The sequence below is a fragment of the Mercenaria mercenaria genome, chromosome 16 (assembly GCF_021730395.1).
Source record: "Mercenaria mercenaria strain notata chromosome 16, MADL_Memer_1, whole genome shotgun sequence".
NCBI classification, from domain to species: Eukaryota; Metazoa; Mollusca; class Bivalvia; order Venerida; family Veneridae; genus Mercenaria; species Mercenaria mercenaria.
In genome coordinates this window covers 8692972-8712136 of record NC_069376.1, presented here as the reverse complement: position 1 = coordinate 8712136, position 19165 = coordinate 8692972, and the positions used below count along the sequence as shown (strand labels likewise).

The following is a 19165-nucleotide window of genomic DNA, read 5'->3' as shown; positions in this document are numbered from 1 at the left end:
GCTAGATGGCTATACAAAGAATCGGCTCAAACGTAGCAGCTTCGTACATGAGGCAAAGAAACTCAACTGAGAGTTCAAAACTGAGCTGAGCATTCCAACAACTCTCTTAGGTAGTGAAGACATCATAAACCCATAGGGGTGGGCGATATACCGCGGTAGACCGGTTATTGTGATGTTTTTTCCAACGATACGATATTGTGATATGATTTTCGAATACCGGTTATGTTATAACATTAATTATCGCATAGTGCGGCAATTTTGCTTTGATCTTTGCAGCATGTTATACATAGTAACACACATTATTACTACAAAACTGTGCTGATATCTTACAAAACTGTTGCGATATATATCAACACGGAAATCTCTAAGGAGTTTCATAAGAAAAAAAGTGTTCTGATATATATCAGCACAGTAAAACTGTTCCGATATATATCGGAACACTTTTTCTCTATTGAGGTCCTATCAAGGGAGTATAATTTTTTCCTTCCAAAAAGATGATTTTAGCTCCAGTTTACAGTTCACAGAGAAAGAATTGTCACAAAGACAGGTCTACATTTATAAAGTAAAAGAATAATTAAACTAGAATATTTCAAAAACTTGATAGTTATTGCCAAATTCAGAAATACATGAAATATATGAAATTCTGAGATTTCTCAAATGTTTCTTTTTCTTTGATTTTTTTTACAAACAAAACAACAAGTTTTACAATATGTCTGGCCAATGAAATGCAAAGATTTAAAACCAATGCAGAAATTTGTTGGGTACTTTTATCTGGGACACATTTTCTAAAACAGAAGTTTTAGTGTTTCAGTCAGCGAGGCGCAGAAAGGGAATCAAAATAGTAAAAATAAATAATAATAAACAAATTTAAATGAAAATAATATATAAATTTTAATGATAAACTATGCGATAAAACAGTTATAATATGTAGTGCTCGTGTGTTACCAGGATATATCAGAGCTAGGGGTACATCTCGGTATTTTTCTCTTCACATATCTGTCTCGGCCTACCGGCCTCGACGATATGTGCAGAGAAAAATACCCTCGATGTACCCCTAGCTCTGATATATCCTGGTAACACACTCTCACACATACTATAACTATTACGTAACACTAACGTAAACCAAAACATGGTTCATACAGACCTTCCCAAAAAAAAATTCAAGTAGTTTTCAAGTAGTTTTCCTCCATTTTCAAGGACTAAAATGGGCGCAATGTCACTGTTGCTGAGACATGAAATAACCAATTTAAATCCAATTTAGGACAAAAATGACCTTCTACGCATCGCGGATAAATTACACAGTGTGAAAATTACTTGAAAGAGCATAAAACCCGTAAAGTACAGTACCGTACCGTACTATCGCCGACTCCGTGGCAGGCCATAATGGCGGTAACGGTTGTTTTTTTCCCCGTTGTTTTTTAGTTTATTTTGGTCTGTTTATAATGTTTGTCCGTTTTCACTTCGCACCCGACGAATTTAAGGACTATTTGCCATCTTTTGTACGTTTTTTCCTAAATTCAAGTAGTTTTCAAGTAGTTTCTGACTGTTACAAAATTCAAGAAGTTTTCAAGGAGTAGGCATCAAATTCAAGGACTTTTCATGGCCTGTGCGAACCATGCAAGAAGATTCACAAAAAAATCCTTTTCTTGCCAGCACGATTCAACTTTGTTTTCATTTTTCTCCTTTCATTTCCGGTGCAGGTAGCAGACTGGTTTACAGCTATTTTAAGGACCCAATTCCACATAATAAAACAAATAAGAAAATTTAGATAAATATAATTTCGTATTTGTCAGCGACTCATTAGTAATTTTTCTATCAACTAGAATTTATTATTCATAGAACAGCGATACCACTTTCCTCGTTTATAATCGGTGAATTGAGCAACCTTTGTTATATTATTGTATCCGTAAACCGAATGTAGTGCCACACAATAAACTAAATAATATTTTGACACAGTCTACTTTCGCTTCTGAATATCCGGTTAAGTAATCAACAGTAATAGTATTTGTGTATGACAAATAATAATCTAGTCAAAACTTTTATTTTTAGCTCACCTGAGCAATTTTTCTGATCGCTCGATGTCCGGCGTCCGTCGTCTGTCGTCTGTCAACATTTAGCTTGTGTATGCGATAGAGGCTGTATTTTTCAACTGATCTTCAAGAAACTTGGTCAGAATGATCACCTTGAAGAAATCTAGGCCGAGTTCGAAAACGGGTCATCTGGGGTCAAAAAGTAGGTCACTAGGTCAAATCAAAGAAAAACCTTGAGTATGCGACAGAGGCTGTATTTTTCAATTGATCTTCATGAATATTGGTCAGAATGATTACTTTGATGAAATCTAGGCCGAGTTTGAAAAGGAGTCATCTGGAGTCAAAAACTAGGTCACTAGGTCCAATCAAAGAAAAACCTTGTGTATGCGATAGAGGCTGTATTTTTCAACTGATCTTCATGAATAGTGGTCAGAAAGATTACCTTGATGAAATCTAGGCCGAGTTCGAAAAGAGGTCAGCTGGGGTCAAAAAGTAGGTCACTATGTCAAATCAAGGAAAAACCTTGTGTATGCTATAGAGGCTGTATTTTTCAACTGATCTTCATGAATAGTGGTCAGAATGATTACCTTGATGAAATCTAGGCAGAGTTTGAAAATGGGTCATCTGGGGTCAAAAAGTAGGTCACTAGGTCAAGTCAAAGAAAAACCTTGTGTATGCAATAGAGGCTGTATTTTTCAATTGATCTTTACGAATATTGGTCAGAATGAGTACCTTGATGAAATCTAGGCCGAATTTGAAAAGGGGTCATCTGGGGTCAAAAACAAGGTCACAAGGTCAAATCAAAGAAAAACCTTGTGTATGCGATAGAGGCTGTATTTTTCAACTGATCTTCATGAAAATTGGTCAGAATGATTATCTTGATGAAATCTAGGCCAAGTTCGAAAAGAGGTCAGCTGGGGTCAAAAACTAGGTCACTATGTCAAATCAAGGAAAAACATTGTGTATGCGATAGAGGCTGTATTTTTCAATTGATCTTCATGAAAATTGGTCAGAATGATTACCTTGATGAAATCTAGGCCGAGTTCGAAAATGGGTCATCCGGGGTCAAAAACTACGTCACTAGGTCAAATCAAGGAAAAACCTTGTGCATGCGATAGAGGCTGTATTTTTCAATTGATCTTCATGAATATTGGTCAGAATGATTATTTTGATGAAATCTAGGCTGAGATCGAAAATGGGTCATGTGGGGTCAAAAACTAGGTCACTAAGTCAAATCAAGGAAAAACCTTGTGTATGCAATAGAGGCTGTATTTTTCAATTGATCTTCATGAATATTGGTCAGAATGATTACCTTGATAAAATTTAGGCCGAATTTGAAAATGGGTCATCAGGCGTCAAAAACTAGGTCACTAGGTCAAATCAAGAAAAAACTTGTGTATGCGATAGAGGGTGTATTTTTCAATTGATTTTCATGAATATTGGTCAGAATGATTACCTTGATGAAATCTAGGCTGAGTTTGAAAATGGGTCATCCGGGGTCAAAAACTAGGTCACTAGGTCAAATCAAGGAAAAACCTTATGTATGCGATATAGGCTGGGGTCATATGATCACCTTATCAAGGCAATGTGCAGAACTCATGAGTCAGCCATGCCGGCTCAAGGTCAAGGTCACAACTGAAGGTCAAAGGTTTCAGCCTTCCATTTTGTTTCTGCTCTGTATCTCCTAATTCCCTTAAAGGATTCATTTTAAACTTTGGTCAAATGATCACCTCATCAAGGCGATGTGCAGAACTCATGAGTCAGCCATGCTGGCTCAAGGTCAAGATCACAACTCAAGGTCAAAGGTTTGAGCCTTCCATTTTGTGTCCACTCTATATCTCTTAAACCTCTTGAAGGAATTTTATAAAACTTGGGTCAAATGATCACCTCATCAAAACGATGTACAGAACTTATGAGTCAGCCATGCCGGCTCAAGCTCATAACTTAGGGTCAAAGGTTTGAGCCTTCCATTTTGTGTCCACTCTGTATCTCCTAAACCCCTTGAAGGATTTTCATCAAACTTGGGTCAAATGATCACCTCATCAAGAACTCAATAGTCAGCCATGTCAACTCAAGGTCAAGGTACAACTCAAGGTCAAAGGTTTGAGCTCTGTATCTCCTAAACCCCTTGAAGGATTTTTATAGAAACTTGGTCAAATAATCACCTCATCAAGACGTTGTGCAGAATTCATGAGTCAGCTATGTCAGTTCAAGGTCAAGGTCAAGGTCACAGCTAAAGGTCAAAGGTTTACCCTTTTCACTATCCATAGCAGTGGCGGGGGATTTAGCTGTCTTTCAGACTGCCTTGTCCGTACTTTGAATAATTATTTGCCGGAAAGATTATCGAGGATATCCGAATATGTATAGAGATCTAACAATAGTTACTTCCCCTTTTTGCAAATCGCCATTTGTCTTAACTTTATTTATTTTTAATGTTGCGTTTATTTACAAGTGACGTGTTATATAAATGGAAGACTTACAGTTTGAAATTCCTGAGATTTCACAAATTAAACTGGCTGTTAAGGACAGAATTTTGCAGATTGCTAATAATGTGTCAAACTGTCATTTTGAACATGTAGAATATGAACTTGAGTCAGTGATGACTGTTTTGACACATAGCCAACAGCTAATTAAAATCCGTTATAGGCCGGATATTCCCGTTACCTTTCGTGAAAACTACGAACTTGCGCCCCCTGGTATCAAAATGTGACGTGCAATTTTGCACTTTGCATTATGCTTACTTTCAACTTGCTTAGTGGCTGATTGCATCTTTCATATTGTGTGGTCACATCGTGTATTTTCTTCTGTGAGCATTGTAACTGTGCAATGTTGCTTATGTACAGTCCCGGCATGTTGAAATATTACAATACGGTACACGGCACTGTCATTTTGCCAAATGAAATTATAATATAGACATCAGGGTCTAAGCAGCAAAGAAGTTGTAACTTACAGCACGCATGGTATCATTGTCAGCAAGCATGGTATCATTGTCAACAAGCGTGTTAAAGGTGCCAGCATGCATGGTTACTATACCAGTAAGAACAATGGGAGTGTCAGTGAGTAAATTGTAACAGTCAGCAGGCATTGTGTAATATTTACCTAAATATCATTCCATACGCAGTGCAAAGCAGGGATCTATTCGCAGGGAAGTGTTCAATACAAGTAAGATTAATTGATTTTTGATAATTATTGATTTCTCGTCGGAAACCAAACGTCAGTTGTCACGACCGGTGTCGTTTCACATAATGATTACAGAATCGTCGATTGTTACCAGGGATTTACAGGTATTGTTTTCTACTTTCAGTTTCAAAGTTTCAAATCTTCTTATTTAAAGACTATTCATGGTAAATAATGAATTTTTTAAAACATGCTGAAATATTTCAGAATGTAATTTATAATCGTTATCTGTGCTCAGTACATATAAAATGCTAAACATAGTCGCAAAAACTTTTGCTGGGGAAGAAGGGGCAGAGGGGAGTGGGGTGGATAGGTGTGATCCCAACCCACGATTGAATGAATCCAGACGCGAAACCCCAGGTACACAACTGCACATGCTGACCAACATTCCTGTAAACTTTGGTGACACTAGGTCAAATACTTTTGGAGCTACGTGCGACACAATATTAAAATGACCAATTTTATACTAAGTCAGGGGCCATATCTCCTACACGACTGAATGAATCCGGACGCGAAACCCCAGGTGCACAACTACACATGCTGACCAATATTCTTGTAAAGTTTTGTGACTCTACGTCAAATACTTTTGGAGCTAGGCGCGACACAACATTCTCGGAAGGACGGACGGACGGACAAAAGGACGGACGGACAGACAAAGGCAAATCTACACACACACACACACACACACAAAGTGGGGGCATAAAAATGGATAGAAAAGTTAAATTTGGACTTTGACGAAAACGAATGGAAATGTATCTACGAATTACCTTTTAAAATCACGAAAAACACAAAGATACAAGGTTTCAGATTCGAATTCTACACAGAATTATAGGAACAAATGATTTGTTTAAAGATGAAATTAAAGATAGTCTGTTGTGCTCTTTTTGCAAACTGGAAAACGAAATAATCAAACACTTATTCTGGAAATGTGACACAACCAAAAATCTTATAAATCAACTCTTGAAACCAACAACTCACCCATTTTCTTCCTTGAATGAAAATATGATGATATTTGGATACAGCCAAAATGATGAATCGTCAACTCTCACAGCCAAAAACCTAGTACTGATCTTTTTTTCTTTTTTTCAAAATGTACATATATCAATGCAAAATGCTTAATTTGTCACCTACAGTAATAGGAGTCAAAAACTACATGTTATTCAATTTTAATATTGAAAAAGAAACGGCAACACTCAATAAAAATATCAAAAATTTTAAAAACACTTGGAAATCAATGAAAAAAAACTTTTGCCAGAGCTGTGCTGATTAAGACTGAAAGAAAAGATAAAATAACCTTCAATATAACAAAATAATTCATATAAGACCTGTTTTTTTTATTTTAGATTTTCTAAATATCTTTTTTTCTATTCCTTACAGCCAATTTATTGATGTAAATGAAAAAAAATATTATGTATCCTTGTAAAAGTAAGAAGGGACAGAGGGAACCAGATTAATCCTTGTGATGCTAGACACGATTAGATCTGCCTATGGGACCATTGTGGATCATGATCAACCTGCACATATGTGCAGTCTGATCGAGATCTGCTCTTTTCACCATTCAGTTAGTATTTTTGGGGGTAATCACCCCTTCGTATAGTTAATGAGTCCGTCCAAATTGGAGGATGGACAAGTTCGTAACAGAAATTTTGCAGGATACAATGTATGGGTTAATATAAAAATAGAGAAAAAGCAGACAAGTGTGAAAGTTTTTTTTATTTTTATTATTTTGCAAAAACATATCTTTAGAAAAATAAATTAAGTTAGTGTTTTTGAATGTTTAAATTTTCCTTTCTATCATCAATGGAAAAAAAAGTTAATTGGGCTCTATTGCTTTTCTATTCAAGCAAGAAATAAAACCCCTATATATTACAAAAAATGTATTTGCACATAATATGTACCTATAACTGTTATAATGTTGTAATATCTTGTAATTTGTAAGACTACTAGGGGATGTGCTTCGACCCTTACTAGTCATTTGACGAGGCAAATAAATGGGGTCACCTTTCAGTAGGGCCCGAAAAAAACTTGGCAAATTCATACATAATATATCCAATTGAACAGTGACTTTATATTATTTCAAAAGAGGACAACCCAACGTTAATATTGTAAACTTTTCAATATAACATTAAAATTATGAACACAGAGCTCTGTTAATGCAACACAGAGCTATCTCCTTGGCGATCTGACTATCTCCTTCACGACAGAGCTGTCTCTCATGATAAAATGTGAATATTTTCATTCCCAAACCATTTTGGTATATATTTTATTTCCAAATGCATTGTATACTTTACAGCTATCTCACGCCTACTCGGTTTGCTTCTTAATATTAGTTAAAATGCAAATATTTGACAATGAAAGTACTTTCATGACGGAACGGCCAAATTCACTGCTAAATCAGCTTGCTGGTAAAAGTCACCACGATCACAAATTAAAATAAATTAGCAAACTTTAAGTTCTCTGTAAAGTTAAATCATATGTACATCGCCTACCATTCGCCGATTTTTTATACTCTATACAATGCTTGCAAAAATGGAAAAAAAAATATGACACTCAAATTTGTTGATGTTCTTTTATCGCGACGTGCACTAGCTCGGAAGTTGCGACAGAGCAATTTACCGTATACCTCTAAAAGAGGTAGCTCTGTTGTTTACCAGGCGTGGTATTCTAGCAGTGAACAATGTGATTACAGCACTCGTTCTACACGAATTTGCGCAAAAACTGGAAAAATTAGGATTTATTTATTATGGACTTCTTTCAACTACACCACGGAAAAGAAGCATATTTTCGACCGAATATCTGACCTTATTCTTACAAGCAATGTCCAAGCATTTTTGTATACATGTTTTTGTAATTAAAAAGTGTTAGCAATATCAGCATAATTATTTTATGGCGTAAATGGATGAAAGAGCATATAATAATAAATGTACGTCTATATAGACATGATGAAATGTTTACCTTATTAACAATAAATCCGTGTTATACTCCGTCGTAGTGGAGTAGATTGTGTTTGGTTTCGGCCTTTATCTTATTGACCGACATATCAACCATAAAGATAAAGAACGACAGAGATCGCTTCACCTGGGTATCGATTTGTCACTGTGTAAATATGTCTCGGGTTTATGGTGTTGAATCCCACAAATAAAACTTAATATTGTGCTATTTAATTGACCTGTCAAAACATGTTCCCGGCTTTCATGTTAATCTTATATAGGCTCGAACAGAATATAATAAAAGCCGGGTCCATTTTTTGACAGGTCAAATAAATTGGACAATACTTGATATCGTGTTGAAACATGGTGATGTTTACACGAATAACAAGACATATATTTTTAAAAGCAGTGTAGTTGGAAAATAAGTTTTAAGTATTTGCCATGGTGACGTGACTTACACAGTTACCAAACAAGCACCGAATACCTATTTTCGTTCCGGCTACGGTGACGTGACACACTTTTGCCAACCAAACACGGAATACCCATTTCCGTTCCTCTAAGCTCTACATCGTTACCCAGCGGGCATACGACGTCGAATCGACGTTGGATATTGGTTGAATTTAGGTCGCGACGTCGTCGACCTAAATGCAATGTCGAAAAGACATTGAAACCCCGACGTCTAACAGTCGTCGGTAGCAGACGTCGAATCGACGTTGGATATTGGTTTGATTTAGGTCGCGACCTCGGTGACCTAAAGCAACGTCGAAAAGACCTTGAAATCACGGCGTCTAACAGACATTGGTAGTAGACATTTAAGCCACGTTGGTTACATGTCGGGTTTTTTTTTAATATTTCGCAGCAAAAACACAATTATATTTTCCAATGATGAACTTGTTTCTTGAATTGACACATTTGTGTTTAACACAAAATCATAATTTCAAGTTTATTTTACACGATGTATATATATAGCTGTTAAGTATAGGTTGAACAGGCACTTCTATAAAACTGTCTGAATAAATAAAAATAACCAACACATCCGACCTGTAACCGAGGGAATAAGTAGTTATTAATACGCATTTATCAAACTAAATTGGTCTGGCGCAAGAATTTCATTTTGGCTCAATTTTAAACTATGATGTCAGATGATATACCTGGATCAAAACGGGAACATAAGTTACGAAATCTGACCCAGCGTTGAACTTTACACATGTAGCTCAGTTAGACACACGCAACTCGCAGAGATGTTTACACATTCTCATTGGTAATCTGATACATTCGCGAGAGTTTTGCAGACATTTAGAGCAACTGTATGGATTAATATTCAACACGATTTGTAGAAAGTATTAAAATATTTATTTCTTAATCATTTGACTTATTAAAAAATTATTATCCGCCTTAGAAAATTCATACAATTCGTAAGAACAAGGAACTTTTAACTATAAAATAAAACTTATAAACATACTTGATAGAAGAGTTAACATTGAATATAATGTTTAAAATTTAAACTTTCAGAATGCCTTTAAAGTAACTGAACATTCACATTTTATTTATTTCAGATGAAGTTTACACTGATAATAGTGATGATTTTGAGAGATTCAACAATCAAAGCAGAAAGTTCTCCACTGACTACAACGTAGACATCGATCTGGAAGAGTCCATGGTTATGTGAAGTTTGAGCACACAGCGCTTGCTCCTGCCCTTATCATGTTACTCAAGCTCCTGATGGAAATCAACTTGATGTCAACATCTTCGTAAGGGGAGCGCTGGTCTAGTTGTTAAGGTGTCGGTCGCAGTTCATAGTTTCAAGCCCGACTGAGGTCACGACCGCATCTTCTCATATATGACACTAGTAGACTTGCTTTTTCAGGAAGCGGACTCGAGTGTTGGTCAAATAAACTTGAAGCTTTTATCACAATCGAGCTCAAATAAATTTGTTTTAACAAACACCTTAGTATATTATGAAAAAAATCAATTACATGCTTCCCTCAGTTGTTTATAAATTTACGGTACTGGTAAGATGCGTATCGTAAACAATAAACCCGTTAAGTGCCTCATTTTCTTTACATGCATAATTATGACCCTGGCATTTTGATTTATGGTCAATCAAGAATCAAGAGCAGCCACTTTTACCATACCCGGATACGTAACACAACATATTAAAAAAAACATTCATCACTATTTTCTGATTATCTTTAGAAATAAAGTTAAGGTTTTATGTTCTACAACAGACAGGCATTTCCCACCACAATTTCAAAGAAACCCGTGGGAAACCGCACGTTTGACCCCAGTGATTTGCATATCTGTGACGTCATTACAATGTAGAGAAATTCCTAAAATGGCGCCCGCTGTTTGAAAACATGACAGAATCACAGCGGTGAAGAAAACTTTTTTCTTGCAAATTAGAAGCATCTACACTGATTCAAATGGTATTCAATAATATGAATTAAGGCACCGCCTAGCATTGGGGATTTATCTTTTATATATCCGCTTAGAAAGAAATATTCAACGCTCAAGAAAGTGAAACTTTGCACTAAACTGTAGTTTACATTTAGTGTCATCATACCTCTTACAGCGAATATCATACTTTGCAAAATTTACGGAAGCCATGCCGGTGACGTCATTCAGCGTTCTCGCACTAGCTTTTAGAATTTTGTTTTGTTTGTTTGCACTCCACGCAGAAACTTGACGGTCTCTACACTTCCTTACTGTTTTAAAGTGTTTTTCAGTTGCATGTACAGTTTTCATTACGATAAGAAGTAAAATAATCATGTTAGCGCGGTTTACGAGTTTCTATGACTGATTCGGGGTGCTCGGATGTTCATAAAGACAACCAGTCAGCGGATTTTACATAAACCGGAACCGGAAAACATCGAAAAAATTGCCTCAGTATATGCAAACAGCAAAGACGAATATCTATATACGGACGTTACCGTCTCGGGGATTTTCATCCCCTATAAAAAAGGACAATTTATGTTTATTTATTTCTATACAAAATTTTCCGAAATCCTTGCATGGAGTTGCATTGCGCATTCTAAATTCTCCTTCTTATATTGACATTTTTTGACAGGAGTGGCCTATGACGTCAAACGGCAGCATGTCAATACATGCGGTCAGCTGTTTAGACAGCATAGAGGCTATGACTATAACCAAAATAACCAGAATTTTATTTCTATGCCATAATGCTGCCAAAATCCACTTTGTTTCTTGGTAGTCCAACTAATTGTACGTGAGCCATGATATTGTGATAATTTTTGTATAGGCCAATATATCTTTCCTCCACGTACAACATAGAAACTACCTTGTATGTGCCTTCCGGGCTGTTTTCTGATCGCACGGCTCAACACAGACAAGGTGATTTTTAAATCGCATTCAAACTATTAAAAAACAAAAATATTAGTGAAATTTTACGATACCTGGAAAGAATATCCATTTCTTCCTTCAATTCAATTAATGTTTATATGAATAAACGGCAAAACACGAGTTTGTCACTGTTTTAAACAACACATCCTAAAGTTTACACAAATTTTACATGGCTCCGATTCGTGTCATGTGATCGATAACGACCAACCGCACTATTGTAGTGTGTACTGAATGTAATGGCGGACGTGTATAATACAGCGAGGTAGCCAAACTGAAACATACACTGTTTACGCTTTATTAACATGTTTTACTGTTATATTTAAACCGTAAAATGTTTAAGTTTTATTATTTTTATGATTTCAACGAAAAATTTATATTGCCTGATCGTGTTTTTACCTAAATCTAATTTCAACCCCATGAAGGTTGTTTTTGGGTTTTGACGAAAAGGGAAAGGATTATGACCTGCCCACAAAAATATCCAAATCACTTTGACGTCAAATTATTTGACTAGTTTCTTGGTAAATGTCATGCATATTGTTATCTTAATTAATTTTACCGTGCCCTTGCATTTATCTGCGTTTACTGTCCGTCATATTGTTGTTGTTGTAATCTTAATTGACTGCCAGAAATGTCGAACCCCAACTGGTTCAGCAGTAGTATGTTCAGGTATAATCCACCACCTGGCACCACATAATTGGAATGATAAAAACTAGTATATGAATAAACGCGTGAAAACTCACTTTCCCGTTTTTAAATGTTATTTGCTGTCAACATGTACTATGTTAAAATTATTTAAATATAAACAGTCAGGGGTGTAACTGTTTTAAGTTATGTAACCTATTTCAGTTACTTTTTCAAGCATTTCATAACCTACATATTAGTTATAAAATATAGTTAACTCACTTAAGTTATTCAAAAAAAGTCTTTTTGCTGTTCTCACAAAGTGATCTTTAAAGTGAAATTAGTAGCAAACTGTGGTTAATCAAATTCTCTTTTAGTTTGAGCATGACCTGATAAGCATAATGGGATATTAAGAGTTTTTTTGTTTTAAAAAACGTTTGCGTAAAACTTTATCACCTTGCTTTAAAAATTTTTTAAACGGGCACACTGGAAAGATAAAAGGTCAAGGATTCAGGAAATAATTGCATTAGTCTCATTCATAATGAGGAATTGGCATAGGAGGGCTTTGTAATATTTTATGATAACTGAAACAAGTGATGAAAGTTTAAGCAATAACTCAAATGGGTTATAAACTGCGATAACTTGAAACAGTTACACCCCTGACTGATAAAATAACATTGAATTTTATTTGTATCATTACATGTTTATATATGTACAAACTAATTTAATTGCCATTAAAACTTCATGTTGATTCTTTGACCAGTTGTAAAAACCTTAATTGGCTTTTCCCACAATAAAAGGGATATGTGATCAATACAAATTAACAGAAATTACTTAATTTGTTTTAAATTTTCTTTTATTGTTTTTAAAACCTTTTAATTTTACATTTCAAGTTTATTTCGCTTGCTCCAATTCTATTTCCCCGCATTCATTCGTCCTAGTTTTTTTTTATCATTCCAATATGGTGGACAGTATGCGGGGAGTATACTTTTGGAGACACGGTAAACACAGATAAATGAAAGCTAGGGCATTACTTGCTGAAAATTGAAAATTATGTTAAATTTATTAAGATAATAACATGTATAATACTTACCAAAAGAAACAAAGTGAATTTCGACAGCTTTATGCATAGAAGTAAAATTCCGGTTCCCTAGCCAATGTACGGTACTTTGGCTAAGAACCGTTCTGGACGAATAATTTTCGCTGTCTAGGAACCGATTCCATTTTCCTAGCCACTGCCTTATGGTTTTGGGGAAGGTTGGCGGGTCCTTTTCAGAAAATGAACACAATTGAAACTATGCGTCGACTGAAATGAACGCAAGTGAAATCTTACGTACGCGCCGCGCATTTTAATTTCTTTGCAAGCGCTTCGACTTGTCTTCAGATTTTTTTTTCGTTCATTACTTCTGCAGATCGGCTTGTTATTTAAAGCTACTTATAAATATCTCTCCTGCGAATCGGCCCGTTATGTAATCTGGAATTCTGGAAACGCTTTTCCTTGGAAATGGAAATCCCTGATGATTTTAAATGATGCTAACGGTAATATCTGAGATATTCCAATTGCGGCGTTTAGAACGCATATACATAGAAACACTGTCAGTAAAAAAATGCAGACCTATTAATCCCTTGGCGGTGGAAATGTTTGCTGATCAAAACGACTTGCAGTTGGGGAATTTTTTAGTGCAGTTGGGGATAAAAGTATATTATTTTGCCTTGGAAATGGGGCCAAATTTCGGCTCAAAAACCGTCGTAAAAAAGGGCTGTAATCACAAAAAGATAACTCTTTAAAAATCCATGTTGCAGGATTTTCCCAAAAATTTTGTCCGCAAAGAAAATAATGCTAGCTTTTCGCTTTTTCAAACCTATCTTATCATGTTACATAGAGAGTATTTAAAATACTGTATATTTTTAAGATTTAAAAAAATTTGCAGTTAAGAAATTATAGGCCTACACTGTTTTCCAAAGTGAAAGTACCATGAAAGAAGTATAAAATATACAGAATGACAACAGGAGATAATCTCATGTGAGATCATATCAGCCATTATGTTATTGAAGCAGTTGCTGATTTGATCAATCGTGATAAAATCACAACGTTAATCAAACTATTCCACTGGCGAACGGTGGGGCACTAGTCTAGTCCAACTTATTTGACGCGATCCGAGGAAACATTGACATAATGTTTTCATTATTTCCACTAGCGTCAAGTATTCAAAAAACCAAAATAGTTGACGCAATTTCCGAGGAAATTTTCATAGCTGTCAACACTTTACATGCTTTAAAATGCTGATTATTTTACGAATTGGCTGTAAAATTCAAATAAAACTTACATGTATCAAAAGGGGTTTCAATTCCTCATTGATTTATGTAAAAATTATCAAACAATATCCAAAATTACAAATTTTCTGGTGCGCAAGCGATAAAACCAATACATTTACATGACTGTGTACTGACTGTTCCTTCAAAGTTTTGATGTTTAGATTGCCTGTCACAAATATAAGACAATCTGAACGTCAAATTGTTTTGACTAGGTCAGCACATTATAATAAACAGAAGGAAGTGTCAAGCCGTCAGGCAACTGAACACCTAGCCTGCGTACTAGCCGTCCGAGGCAAATAATTTACTTTTCACAGAAAACAAATTTTTTTTCCTTCTGTTTCTCAGCACATATTTTTTTTTATTGAATCATTCAATGCTGTGTAATCTCTCAAAAGGGAAACTAGGAAATCTTCCTTTATAATGATGAATAAGTGACTATCATATTATTGAAATAAATCAAATACTGTAGCAGAAAAAAATGCAGTAAACTGCGTCATTTTTGCACCACAAAAAGTCTGAAAAATTTTTTGTTACCTGTCAAATCTGGGACATAACACAGGAACTGACATTTGCAAACCCCTCCCCACTCCCCCAAAAAAAAACATAATTTCATTCCTGTAATTAAAAACTAACTAAAAGTGGTGGTTGTTGCTATATACATTTTAAATGTTTCTTGTTGCATAGTTTCTACATTTTATTGCCCTAGTAATCATAATAATAATGCCTGAAATCACTTTTAATCGGGCCCCCAAAATTTGCCCTAAATTTTTGTTATTTAACCTTTAGCCCACTGTTGCCAGTGTCGGTAAGTGATTCTGCCTTAAATGCGACCAGTGCATATAGTCTATTGGCCAATGAATACCTACTAATCAGTTAACTTAAAGTCAATATTGACTGCAAGATATTTTGTAGACTTTGTGAAGAATTAACCTTTACCCTCCTAAATTTCTAAAATGGACTGGTCTATCATTCAATCTGGACAATACAATTTAGTATTCAAAGGGGTGTTCACTGAAAATTTATTGATAGCATAGCGAACAGTGCAGAGCAAGATCAGCCTGCACATCCATGAGTTAGGGCCACGTGTGAGGCACATGTTGCTCTCTGCGACATTATTTGTATTCAACCTCTGTTTCATATATGGGGAATTGGCAGTCACGGAGAACAAGTTAGTACTGGTACAGAATACAGGAACACTGGTAAGGTTAAATGCCTGTCAGAAAACAAATAAATATTGTTTGAAAAAGCATTAAAAACCCAAAACAAAAACAAACCCGAATCTTTTGCAGTGCATAATGTGTGAAATTACAGTGAAGCAGAATACCTACAGACCATGAAGTTGAGAAATGCAGAGATGCAGCTGTAAATTGTTTAATACACTGTATGTGGGGAAAACATAGTGGATATGAAGCATAGAAATCATGTGTCAAGTAAGAAGATCATTTTTATTTAGAACCATTTTCCTCTAATCCAGCTGCACTCTGAGATATAGAAAAGCTGAATACAGACTAATTGGTTTTTCTTTTAAAAATAAAACAAATTTAACAATGGAAGGGAGGTAACTTAATTTCAACAAAAGAACACTCAAAGGTTATATACCAATAAAAGAAGTTGATCCTTGTTTCATATAAAATTGAGCTACTTCAGATTAATTTTGATACAGTTTCCAAATATTCATTCCGTCAGAGATAGATCTATTTTCCACAACATGTTCATATATTTGCTTCAAAAATACAAAAAGAAAAGGTGGTGTTGAATGGTATGCAGTGAGTGCAAGTCATTTTGAAGTCCGGTACTATCATATTGCAGCATTCCAGAAAGCAGTCTGCAGAATAAACACCCTCCTTTCATTTTCAAGTAACAACCTGAAAACAAGCGAATATAAACATGAAGTGTCTTATTTTATGAAAGGTGAAATAATGTCCATAAAATTTGACTCTTTGTGATGTTCAGTTGTGCCAAAAATGGAAAAAAATAGGATCTTTTTTTTTTGGCAATTTTTTACCAAATTACAGCTATATATCTAAAATTCTCCAGCTTGATTTTATTGTGGTATATGTGCATCTAATATGTCTTTGAACTTTATATTTCTTTTTGTAGTGTGAAGTAACAGTAACACAGAATGGCCAGAGACCATTAACTTAAGAACTGAAGAGATACAGGTCATTGTTCTATATGGTGATTGGTGGAACCATGGTGCAGATTTGAATTGATAAGGTAGATCATTGATACATGTTTCCATGTAACCATTAGAGGTTACTGGCAAGCAACCTATGTGAAAAAAAGCTTCGGACCAAGGGAACTAACTTTTGCCGCACCTCTTGATATTACACATAGTTTGTTTTCGGCTGTGACTAAATACAGAGTTGGTGCACCTGTGATATATTACAGACTCCGGTATATACCGGATTAACTAAATTTGAAAGCAAACATCTTAAATGTATCTATTTTGTAACCATGGTGATACTAACCCTAACCTCTAGTCAGTATATTATACATTTGATACACTAAATGCGTGCGGACATGCAAAAAAATGAGTAATTTTGCCGTGCGCTCCAATGGATAATAATTCCGCGCCTGCGCAGAACGGCTGCACCAACTCTGCAATGAGAAACATTCTTTGTTTTCAGACTCCTTCCCACATACTACAAACCTTCGTGTTCACTGATGCTTGAAGACTGTTTTAAATCTACTTGAATGATTTTACCATTATCATACAACTTTACATTTATTGAAAGTAACTTTGAAATTCAAGTATATAATGTTAGGTATAGTGCTTATTATCTTTTACATGTGTTTGCTGATGGAATGTCTGGCAGTCCATCTAACTGCAGTAGATGATTTTCATTAAATTTGTGCTGTTTGAAGTGCATCTTTAGAACTTTGATGGATTTACAAAACGTTTTCAAAAAATTCTACTTTTTTGTAGGTGAAGTTACAGAAAAGCAGAATAGCTACAGACCATGAAATTTAGAAAATGAAGAGATGCATGTCTCTGTTCAGCATGGTGTAAAATGGAAACATTGTGGGTCACAGACCTCTGTTCAGCATGGGTTATGGGAAACATTGTGGGTCACAGACCTTTGTTCAGCCCTGGTGTATGTGGGAAACATTGTGGGTCCACAGACAGAAATGATTTGTAAGTAAAAAACACCATAAATTTGTATTTAGAATTTATTTTCCTGTAAACCAACTGCACTTTTTACATTTTGTCTTAAGCCGATTTTTTTTTTAACTTTACAGTTGAAGGAGGTAACCAAATTTTTAAAAAAAAACACATACACACAAATGCCCTTGCTTAATAAAAAGTTTTAAATTTTATTTTGGTAAATTACAGGTTTGTTTTCACAGAAATTTTTACTAAAACAGTTTTAAAAAATAAATCAAGGTTTTAGGTTTCTGTTCAGGTATAATATAACTACACCCCCAGCCTGGTAAAAATATTTATGGCCGAGATTTGATTCGACCAGATATTTTCTGTTCTGTTCTGTTCTTCCTCTTTCTATCATTGGTCCCTTAACCCTTACAATAATGGACACAGTTGATTCTTCCTTTGTGACCATTATGCTCTGTTCGCCATTCAGTCAGTATCTTTTTGCTAAACATCCCTATTAACAGTTAATGGTACTGTTCAAATTGTAAGATAGACAAGTGCATGATAAAAATTTAGCAGCGTAAAAATAATTTAAGAGTATCCCGTAAACATATTCCTTTTTTCCTTCTTTCAACAAATTTACATTACATGCATTGAATTTTTTAATTATTCAGAATACGCAAAATAACAGGGGAAATTAATTTCAAGGAAAATCAAAGTGACATAAATTTTTAACGCCATTTTTTTTAGTTGTTTTTTTTTCTTGTTTAGTCTAAACCTTTTACTTACTGACATAAATTCTTTTTAAATTTTTTTGTTTTTGTTTTTTTTTTTTGGGTTGGGGTTTAAACGTCGACACACAATTAGTCATATGGAACTTCTAGTTTTTATGGTGGAGGAACATCCCAAGTGCCCTTCATGCATATGTCATCACAGCAGGCACCGGGTAGAAAACCACCGACCTTCCGTAAGCCAGCTGGATGGCTTCCTGTCATGAAGAATTCCCAAAGCCCCGAGTGAGCTCGAACCCACATCGATAGGGCAGTGATTTAAAGTCAGCAACCTTTAAACCACTCAGCCATGGGGGCCCCTTGACATAGATTCACTTACGAATATCATTGCATGAAATTTTTATAAAAGGAAACTTTTTAAGTTTCAAGTTACAAGGTTAGGAGTTTAGATGATTATCATTAAATTGTAAAATTGCTTCTCATAATATATTTCTTTCTAAACCACTCTGAAAATGTCCCCTTTTTTTGTAGTGTGAAGTAACAGTAAAGCAAATGGCTACAGACAACTAGTTCAGAATTGAAGAAGAGATGCAGGTCTTTGTTCTATAGGTTTTATAGGGAACCATGGTGGAAATTTGGATTTTATGGCAGTGATAGAAAAATCTAATAATAACCAGAAATTTTTGTTAAGGATAATTTACCACTTTAAAAAATGCATTTAGAGTTACATAAGAGCTGAACAGATACCAATACTTAAAAAGCAGCAACAAATTCCAATCTTCTATAAAACAGATTTTTACAAAATTTAAGGGAGCTAACTTAATTAAAAAAAAAACATACTGAAATGCCCTTGCTTTCATAGAAATTTTCACTTACAGAATCTTATCAGGTTTCTAGTTTTGGATT

General features: G+C 35.1%; 1 protein-coding gene and 1 long non-coding RNA gene across 2 annotated transcripts in view; one reads left to right on the top strand and one right to left on the bottom strand.

Annotated features, from left to right (window-relative positions):
• LOC123540407 (uncharacterized) overlaps window positions 1-11718 on the bottom strand; it is a 201922-nt gene extending 190204 nt beyond the window's left edge. Inside the window, exon 1 of the mRNA XM_053526095.1 lies at window positions 11551-11718. The gene's annotated coding sequence lies outside the window, so the exon portion shown is untranslated. The remainder of the gene's footprint in view (window positions 1-11550) is intronic.
• A 5-nt stretch (window positions 11719-11723) lies between these two features.
• LOC123540624 (uncharacterized) lies at window positions 11724-16654 on the top strand. The gene is made up of 3 exons (XR_008367670.1): window positions 11724-11759; window positions 15724-15864; window positions 16535-16654. It is a non-coding gene; the product is annotated as an uncharacterized LOC123540624 (long non-coding RNA).
• The last annotated feature ends 2511 nt before the right edge of the window (window positions 16655-19165 follow it).